Here is an 11099-nt window from a genome sequence, read left to right as displayed (position 1 = left end):
ATTAGTATAGAGTGGTATTAGGGACAAGCGACGAGAGAGAGAGAGGGAGAGGGGGGGGGAACCACCGGGGTCGTCACGACCCTGCACGTACAATCTCAACGACATATCAAATGACTCAAAGGGCACGTCTATTCGGCCACAACAACCCCTGTCTGGTTTTACACATGTAGAACTGAGTCTTATTGTTTCTATATTCTTGTTTAACAGTAGATAATTATTTTACACCACAAATACAGTAATGATGAGTTAACTACCTTTGTTGATAACCCCAATAGGGATATAGAAATTGACAATCCAGTATGTACCCACTAATACATATACAGTTTATTAATGTGATCTGAATTTATTGTGGAAATAAATGAAATGAAATGAAATGGGGTTTAACGTCCTACTGTTCTGCTACTATGCTGGGCTAATGATCAGACTGGCATGCGCCATACAGTGTGCTATGAGGAAATTTTGCCCAGGCAACGGCACTATCGCCTACTTTTATATCGAATTCCAACTGCCAAGGGATCTTTTGCGTGCATTTCAATGTATACACGGGATCTCGGTTTTTTTCGTCTCATCCGAAGGACTAGACAGATGTCCTTGTCAGGCCCTCCGTCCTGCATCACTGACGAGGGGGGACCACGCTGGAAAATCTGGATGAACTTTCTCGGTCAATGCAGAATTTATTGTTGGGATATTAATTATTTAGAAGTGTTGAAATAGACACCTTTACAAATCCAAAGAAATAATCTGAAATTTATGGCGGAGAACTAAGCCATTGTACTAAATAATACTCATATACTATGTTATAAGTATGAAAGTTGATAGCAGAGTAAATGTATAACCCTGTACATTAATCTACTGAGTAATGCTATTGTTATCAGTAAAAAACATTAATTCAGGCTCCTACTGAAGTCAACCAGACAGATGCCTGGGACAATCTGACAGGTGCCCGAGATATCCAGACAGACGTCCGAGATATCCAGACAGACGTCCGACATATCAAGATAGATATCAGGGAAATGATATCATCGTTACCAATACAAATATTAACTAGATGTCAATGACATTTTGTTTGATGACACGTCAGGAAAACTCGTTGAAATATAAAAAAAAACAAAATATATATACATTTAATTGCTAAAATTTAAAAAAAAAGTATGATATGGTTAAAATGAAAGCAGGTATAATATCAGATTAGTTTATGTATATAAATAGTTTCAATAAAAACAAACATTACAAAACAAAATTAAAAACTAGTATCATATCATTTTATGTATGTAAGGAGTTAAATTGTCTGGCTGTTCTCCTTAAAGCGTTAAAACACGTATAAAACACGTTAATAATTGAATTCTTTAGATTAAAAATAAAACACTGGTATGGGAACATCTAAATTTGGTAGTTAAGTCATCTTCAGTTTAAACTCCGGATACCTAACTTGTATGTTATTTACAATTTTATACAGGCTTCGTAAATGGGCTCCAACTACGAAATACTACATTTCATTTGAGTCCTGTATGTTTTCGTATGTTTTTTCAGCAGGGTTCAGAGTGTCGTAAATTCTCACATCATTGGTTGTCCGAAGACCGTCATAAGTTGAGTTGTTGAGGACTTCGCGTGAGACAGGGAGGTGGTCATTTGAAGTATTAGCTGCTTCCGGGACAGGAGGGCCGTGACTTGAAGTGTTAGCTACACCTTGGTCATTAGGAGGAGATCTTACGTAAACATAGGTTCTTAAATCGTCATAGGTTGATTCTAACCTACCAATCTCAGGACCAATCTCTAATCCACTGTACGTCAAATTTTCTGAAAATTAAACTCCCAAGAGTTATACTTTGTTAAGTTTAGAATGAATAATTTTCATAACTTTACTTTTAGCGTCAACCTCATGTATGTCTTGGCCTGTAATTTTCGCCATTTGTTGCATTGGAGAAACGCGCACACATCAACGGGATAGAGTACGGAACGATCGATGGGATTGTGACATTGAGAATGGACCCTGCTTTGTTAATATTGGATATCAGTAGCCCATCTTTTCAATGTAAGATAATAACACCAATGTTGATTTAAATTGACCAACACGTCATGTCTGCAATGTGGACCCAATTCTATTTTAAACAGATAACGGAATATAATATAAATATTTAGATATCATAGAGACAGGAATATCAGTTTAATTTCAATATTAATGAAAACATTGCTAATTGAGGAAAAAGAAATGCAGGATTTTAGAAAAAGATATTAACATTAGTGATGTCGATGTGAGACGTTAGGCAATAAAGCGAATAAGTTAGTGACAGTGTCATTCAGACCATATCATTAACTAGGAACAGAACAATGTGTCATTACCGCCATCGTTGAATTGTGACGTCATATCAAAATGGACGTCCGTCAATTGTACAAGGAACAAACATGCACAGTTGCATGTCGATCGTACTTGAATTGATGAAGCCTTGGACATTCTGTGAAGGACGTCTCTATCAAGAACAAGAATTAGAAAAATATGAACAACGTGATGAGCAGCGCTTGGAGCCCAGTTCCTGCTCCCTGCTCCAAAATATGTTTAGGAAACGAGATCTGACAAAACAGAAAACCAAACTTTGATTGGTTTTCAACTGTCGTTTTGTTTGTGACAAAAGAGACAATCTTACCTTGATTAGGCTGTCGTTTTTTTCTGACCACCATGAAGATAATAAAACCGACAAGTAATATTAATACTATAGATACAATCACTCCACTAATCAGCCCTATGTTGATTTCAGGTGAGGGTTCGTCCTCTACAAAATAATCCACATATTTATTATATATTGACAGGAAAATAAGGTTGAAATAATGAATACATTATTTTAAATGACTTTGGTTTTAACATGAACAAGAATAACGACAAGCCATGATATGGACCATTATTTGTAAAATTACAACGACAGTTTATAGTCGACGAATGTTGATTTGCGTTGGTAGGTTTAAAACGTCATGTGACAAAAACACATACATTATTGAATTCAATTATACGATGTTAACAGTTTAGAACGGCAAACGATGAATGTCTTTAAGATAAAACTTCTGACTTTATTAGAAATGTGTTAAAAGCAAAAATACCCTTTGTTGAATCCAATGATTTTGTCCTTTGATCTTCTGATACAATTCTCACATAGTGAACAGAAACTGTACAACCATACTGAGTACATACAGTTACAGTAACAGTGATATTCACCATGTCACTAATTGATACACTGCCTGATATAATTGTAACGTGTTTATTTATTAAAGTACCATATATATTTACTGGTCTAATGGCTTGTTCAGATTTTGTATCAACTGATATTTCTGTTTTATTCCAACTGTTAACTTGTTGTTGATACCACGTGGTGTTATAAACATCTCCCCCAATTATAAACGTTGCATAAATTTCAACTTCAGATCCGACCAGTGCTTCAGAAACTTTGGAAACTTCTAGTATCATCGGTAGTGCTGAAAACAAAAGCAGATTTTTGTTCTCAAATGTCGTTTTTTTATTGTTTCACACTATCCGTTTACTTCACGTGAAGTTCAATTTTAGACTAGAACACTACTAGTACCATGTTAATGTTGTAGCTCACCAAGTGATTCAAAGTATGCTGAATTTCAAACAGAGTTCAAATTGCTCTGTTACCTGACGGGTGATAAGGGGATCAGATTGATTCAAAATCAAATAAACCCTACCTTCTATATTGATGTATATTTCATCTGTTGATAAACCTACCTTCTATATTAATGCATGTTTGGTCTGTTTGATAAACCTACCTTCTATATTGATGTATGTTTCATATGTTTGATAAACCTACCTCCTATATTGATGTATGTTTCATCTGTTTGATAAACCTACCTTCTAGATTAATGCATGTTTGGTCTGTTTGATAAACCTACCTTCTATATTGATGTATGTTTCATATGTTTGATAAACCTACCTCCTATATTGATGTATGTTTCATCTGTTTGATAAACCTACCTTCTAGATTAATGCATGTTTGGTCTGTTTGATAAACCTACCTTCTATATTGATGTATGTTTCATATGTGTGATAAACCTACCTTCTATATTGATGTATGTTTGATAAACCTACCTTCTAGATTAATGCATGTTTGGTCTGTTTGATAAACCTACCTTCTATATTGATGTATGTTTCATATGTTTGATAAACCTACCTTCTATATTGATGTATGTTTGATAAACCTACCTTCTATATTGATGTATGTTTGGTCTGTTTGATAAACCTACCTTCTATATTGATGTATGTTTCTTCTGTTTGATAAACTGAACCTCTAAAATCTTTAATACCATTACTAGCATTACAGACATAAGTTCCCCCATTTAATATGGTGTTATTTAAAACTAAGGCTGTTCTATCTTCTGTTACCACTCCCTCTATTTCTCTCACAAACTGACCATCAATGTAATGTCTCCAGTTACTCATGGTATAATTAGTAGGGTAGCCGTCCACCACTCGGCAACTCGGTTCAATGGATTCTGGTGTAGCATGGACCGTTATATTCAGACTAAGAGGATCTGAAATTGCGATGTGGTAGTCACATTTAAACAAGGTAAATCTAAACATACACATATGTAAACTAGTGAATCTAGAAATACCAAGTTTCCATAAAATCAAAAAGATATTGTTGAATAATCTGATTAATTTGCTTTGTTGGATAATCTATATTTTACTGGGTTTAGGTTTACTTATATAACATCTAAAGGTACATACAGTAAAACATCACAATTATCACCACTCAGTCAAACTTAGCCTATCTACGACTCCTCTCCACAAATAGTACATATACGATCATTGTTATTATTGGGCATAGTTTTATGGTTCATTCCCATATCGCCGACTCGCCGAGTTTTAGGGGACAATTTTGGGTGGGCCAAGAACAATAGACCCAAGCTAAAGGATAAAACTAATTAAGCAGATAATTTTGGGAGCATTTATTTTTTTAAAAAAAACTTATAACAACCTTTAACACATAACATAACACATAATTTAAACTTTTTGCACGCATGGTGTGCAACATAGTCCAAAACTTCTAACAAATTCATTCTTCCTTGTTCTTATCTATGTTTAGAATATTCAATCTTCCTGTTGATATCGGTATATTTGATCTTTTTACGTGGTTGTCGCTGGCCACTTGAATACTGCAATAACTGAATTTCAATCGTCTTTTGCAATTACTTCAAAAATATTAGGGTAAGCTTTTCCAATGAATTTTTTGGGGCGTCCGTACCATCCCTCTAAAGATTTATTGGTTCTTCGTGTGGTTTGGATGTGGTCCCTTTGTATTTGGGTAACATGGCCGTCTAACCATTGCGTAACCACGTAGTCGGCCAGTTGTCTATATTTCGCATTTTCACAGCACTGCCATATCACTAAGCCGTTATTCTTCTCTTATTTAGTCTATACTTAAAACCAGCAACGCATAGATATCTGAACCTTTTGCTGTGTAGGAATAAACGTAGATTGTAACTGTGCATTAGCCATCGTAGAAAGAAATGAATATGAAATGTCTTAGAATGATTTACGTATTTATACTTATTATGAGAAATAATCACAATGAACTGAATTTCGATCTCCTGTCAGCTTTATGTTGAACTGTAGCCTATTATTTTATTAATTAATGAGTGAGTTGAATTCTGACAAAATTCAAGTTGGGTTGAATTCTGATAAAAATCAATTTAAGTGAACTATATTAATAAAGACTGGTCCCTGCCTCATTAACGCTTTTAATCCGTTTTTAACCCATCAAAGAGTGCTGCGGTCGACTTTCCAAATTCTGGTGAGTCGGCGATATGAGAAGAAGCCAGCTTTATAACATAACAGTATATCCCCCTGCAAATGTCAACTGTTCACAGTAAATATGAAGCAGGGGAAATAACTCCATCAGTAATCATTGGCATTCTTATCCCTATGTCAACGGACATGTATGGAAGCCTATAACTACCATTTATAATTTCTACTTTTCGCCTCTTCAAAACACGAAAGTCGAAAAGTAGAAGTTACGACAAAATGTGAGGCGACAAGACGGTATACAAGCCAAAATCAACTCGAAAATAGGAAATTAAGAAATAACACAGCGATAATAGCGCCCGTCGTTTTTTCCTAATTTCTTATTTTCGACTTGCATTTTGGCTTGTATACCGTCTTGTCGACTTTCGGCTTAGTCATATTTTTGTATTTATTGATGTCAGTACTAATTGCGTTAAATATACAGTAAGACAATCTAAAATTCCCCTGACACAGATATGTCACAATAGTTTTATATCCACACAATTTCATTGTACAGTACTGTGTATATACGTGATATTACCACTAGAACAATATTGTTATACTTGCAGTGTATCTCTAGACTAGATAATACTACTAATACGGTATTATTATACCTCCATAGTATCTGTATATTATTGATATTGCTACTAGCACATCATTGTTTTCACTTACATAATATCGCTATATACTACTGGTACAATATTGTTATATTGTATCTGTACATACCTGATATTGCTACTAGTATTATTATACTTACATTTCTACTAATACAGTACAGTGAGGTTATACTTACATTGTATCTGTATATACGTGACATCACTACTAGTACAATATGACCCTATAGATGCAGTACACATGTACATAGCCCCGTCTAATCTTGTTATATTTGATTTAACATAAACTGATCCATTGTATATTTCATCTTTATCTCCATAAATCTTCCATTGGTAGGTTATTTCATTGTTTGTATGATCACTAGAAACAATGGATGCCGAACAGTTTAAATAAAGATCATCACCTTCAGATAAAACCAGTGTATTATCATCTTGGTTACCAACGTCTGGATCACCGGGTTTATTGTATCTAATATTTGTTGTTAATTCACACTGCGGTGGATCTTTAAGGAAAAGACAAAATTCTTTAAAGACATGACACAATAACATCGTTTTGTAATGTGGATACTTACATCAAATATGTGCACGCGACTCTTCAGCAAGATATCAAAACCTCGACAAACCTAAGATTTAAATCGGACTCGTCTATCTATATCCAACTCTCCTTCCAACAGGTTAACATATGAAACCTGTCCTTGTGGTTTGACACTGTGACATATAGGAGGGAGTATATTTCGGACAAACAAATACTTATCACATAAATGAATTTTGAGCAAGAGTGCACTTTAAAAGATGCCTTTTCGCGTTTGTGATTTGGTTTTGAATCACATTCAAATTAATTTCTCTATCAAAAGTTGGTTTTAAATTCTTCTTAAAAGATTTTAATTGGAAGAGAACAACTCCTCTGTACAGGTCTATTTTAAGCAGCCTTGTGCCTCAAGTAACTTATGGTGGTTCATGTACAACTTGTGCAATTTGTCGTTTCCATAAAATATACAAGGTAAATTATTGAATTATCCATAGCCAACATCTTTATGCCTTATTTAATAGAAAAGTCGGCAGCATATGTAAGCCCATCACTATTTTCACAACGGCTAGCCGTTCGATCACCCAAACCAAGTGCCCCCTACGTCATCCAAGGAGACAACAAGCTGCCAAAGCTGCCAAAAGGTGTTTTTCATTAAGTCATATATTTTTCTAATAAGATAAGGTGTCTCTTCTTTCTCCAAATATATACCAAATTTGTCATACTATCCTATAAATACTTTCGTTGATCATTTTGCATACCGATAGTCCATTGGCAAATCACGCTATTTTACCGAGATTTCGCCTAAGTGTTTGGATGCAGCTATGGCGGGTGTGGCGCCAGGCAGGGTAAGCTTACTCTTCCGGACACCTGTTACCACTGTTTGTCATGTATTTTGTACACGGTGAACAGTCCATATGCTGATTACACTATTTTGCCTTATTACACTATTGTCTATATCGTTTTTTAGGACTTTGAATTTTGTCTAACGGTTTGGATTGTTCGTACAGATAGAAAATAAAATGATCTGGTACTCGTCTATTTTTATTGTTCAAGTTGCTGAGAAAATGTGTAGTAAATACGAGATTTCTGGTAACAAGCTCTTTTCGTAAATATTTTACAAAATGGCCCTTACTTTCAAAGCCGCCCTTCCGAACCTTTGTGATACAATATTAGAGCATATTATATGTATATTAAACTGTTTAATACCTGTCCTAACAGGAAGAATATATCGGTTACTATTCCCGTTATTATTTCTACAGGACCATATAGTGTTAGAATCTCTTGTCTTGTTAATGTTGTAAATTACAAGAGTTTTGGTTCTTAGTGATGATTCACAACCATAACCACTTTCTCGATTGTGTACAGACAATCTACAGGAAGACGGACTCCAGAAACCTGTCCATGTCACAGTAGCCACATCAGTGTCGTTCCTTTTAAATGTTGCTTTTGAATAAAGAAGTCCACCAACAGGTCTTCGGCAACGTAGTCGAAATACAGAATTCCCTTCCGCTATTTTAGGAATCCCGTAAAGATTGAGATAGTTTCCATCCACTGAAATTTAAATTGTTATGTATGTTTGAGATGAATATTCGGCGTTTATGTGAATCAGGAATCCCGTAAAGATTGAAAATGTTTCCATTCACTGAAATTTAAATGTTAATACTATTTGGGATGAATATTCGATGTTTCTTTGAATCAGAATGTATGCTACCAATTCATCTTAAATCAGAACAACAGCCAGAATATTCCTTACATCAACAACTAATCAAGTGTGATTCGACACTAGTGCTGACATGATGTATCGTTGAATCGGTGTATTACAATTCACCTTCTCACGATTCGCGTATTGAATCCATGTATCGCTAATATTCCTTTTTTTGTCTCTTCAATAAGTAACCTGTCACTCTTAATCATCCACCTCACATTTATCCATTAGTACACTCTTACATTGTTTTGGTCCTTATGTTGACCCCCCATCAATATCATGATATAAAACAGCGGCATCGGTAGGGCTAAAAATATCAATTATTCATTTATCGTATTGTTTTCTAGATAAATATTGAACTGGTTATGAATCGTGATACGAATCGTATTTTAGCACCTGTATCGCAATACGTATTGTATCATAACTGCTAGTGGCAATACCAATCACTATTATTTAGATTAACATGTAAGATATCACCTCTTTATCGCCCCCGTTTCTTGGGCCTACGAAACTAACATATTATGTTGTGTAATTTGATGGCAAATTGTGGTCTTTGCCGATCAAATTTATATTTCCAACTACGTGCTGTTATTAATATTTCATATGCACTGTACCCCCAATTCATTTAAATCTGGTGAACAGGGTGATGACTTTAATACCTGTAGCCATGCAGAGCTTGCTGATGCACATGGAATTGCTGATACACATGGACTTTCTATTGCTAGGACACTTTCCTTAGACCGAGATATTTACCATTTAAACTAATGCCTACATTTAATAAGAAAGGATGTGGTCGCCACCATGGTCTTGTCAGTTATGATAGGCTTCAGCTTTTATTTTACTCGATCAATCAATCACAATGCTTTCTAGGGGTGTTAGATATTACAAGCTTACTATTCCTAGAACAGCTGATGCCAATATGTCTGGTTTAATGTATAAATTAGGTCCATATAGGTTTTCAGACTGTCAATTTAATAGGCTGTCAGGTTATGTTATGGGTCGAACTCAACGAGTCTTTGTAAATGTTTCAAGTTCATCAGAAATTACCATAAAATCATTATTTGGTCCAGTTCTGTTTTTAATTTACAGCAATGGTGTACATGACATTCTTCACAATCGGTCTAAATTTATTTGTGGGCTGTGGCACATACTGTACTAGGATTTAACAGACAGTAGATGAGATAGAACTGTCCCTCAACTAAGATCTGTCAAATCTAAATTCGCGAATACTTGGCTTATAAATTTTAATCCAAACAAAACAAAAGATTTTAAATTCAGTTCTAAAAAAAACGGATTATACTCAAAAGTTGGTTGTGTGTAATCAGGAACTTGACTACAGAAATCTGGTCGGATGTAAAACACTATTGATAGTTTGACGATGATTTAAAAAGTTATGTTATTCTGTGGGTTGACGTAGCAATCTATGCTTTGGAATATTGAGGAGAGGGAGAGAGAGAGAGAGAGAGTTGTCTCGCAATGGGTGGGGGAAAACTGTAAGAAAACCGGGAATCGAAACCCCCACCACTTGACTCAATGATCAGACATTGTCCTTATGAAGAACAGTGGTAATGACAATATACGACGACGACACAAGTCGAATAAAAAACCCAGCCCCGAACTGTTTTATGAATAACTTGTTACTGTACATGTGTGTTTTGTGTATAGTTTCTTTAAGGTTCGGGGATAAATACATTGAAACAAAGCTCTTGTTAATGTATTTCTATATTATTTGGGTAACAATTACTCATCTTGATGGTTGTTAATATGTTACACATCAGAAACTACAACACACAATTACAGTTAATTGTCTTGGTACAAATGCTTAATAGCAAATAAGCTCCAATAGACATAAACGCGTATCTCAAAATACAGGTACTTAAAGTTTGTCCTTCGGAATGTGATCTGAAGTTGATGGGTGGGACGATTTACCCAATACTACACAATACCACCCAATACCACCCCAATATGACCACATACTACCTAATACTACAACATAATGATGCAAAATAATATCGCGGGAAATGTACTTCGTATGCGATACCGATATCTGGCTGTTCCATTTGCCTCCCTATACCAACCCCAAACAAGCCAATAATAACCCAATACTAAATACTACCAAATAATACCCAATATGATCAAATAACAACCTAATATTGTCAAATAACAGCACATTGGTATAATTATTGCAACGAATATTCGATATTTTGTAGACAATTGAAATGTTTACCCTGTTATCTCCCTTTACAACCGGTAAATAGATTTTAGATTGCAACTCGGTTTAATCATCTTCTTTGGCTTTGCAGTTGGTTTCGAAGACGACAAACTTAAAATAAGAAAAACAAGTATGACAATATACCATATTTTTTTTCCTAAATGACCCATCTGTCTCTTACCACTTGATAAGGTCGTCTGTCAAACAAGGTGGGTTTTCTCGGGTTCCCCGGTTTCATCTCACTGTTAAAC

General features: G+C 35.0%; 1 long non-coding RNA gene across 1 annotated transcript; it reads right to left on the bottom strand.

Moving 5' to 3' along the window:
• Positions 1–1296: 1296 nt before the first annotated feature.
• On the bottom strand, positions 1297–3280 carry LOC126830923 (uncharacterized). The gene is made up of 3 exons (XR_007684041.2): positions 3091–3280; positions 2643–2768; positions 1297–1797 (listed from the first exon to the last, which is right to left on the bottom strand). It is a non-coding gene; the product is annotated as an uncharacterized LOC126830923 (long non-coding RNA).
• Between the last annotated feature and the right edge of the window lie 7819 nt (positions 3281–11099).

Source organism: Patella vulgata, chromosome 8 (assembly GCF_932274485.2).
Source record: "Patella vulgata chromosome 8, xgPatVulg1.2, whole genome shotgun sequence".
In the NCBI taxonomy this organism is placed as follows: Eukaryota; Metazoa; Mollusca; class Gastropoda; family Patellidae; genus Patella; species Patella vulgata.
The sequence above is the reverse complement of the archived record's forward strand: the minus strand, read 5'-3'. Positions and strand labels throughout refer to the sequence as shown.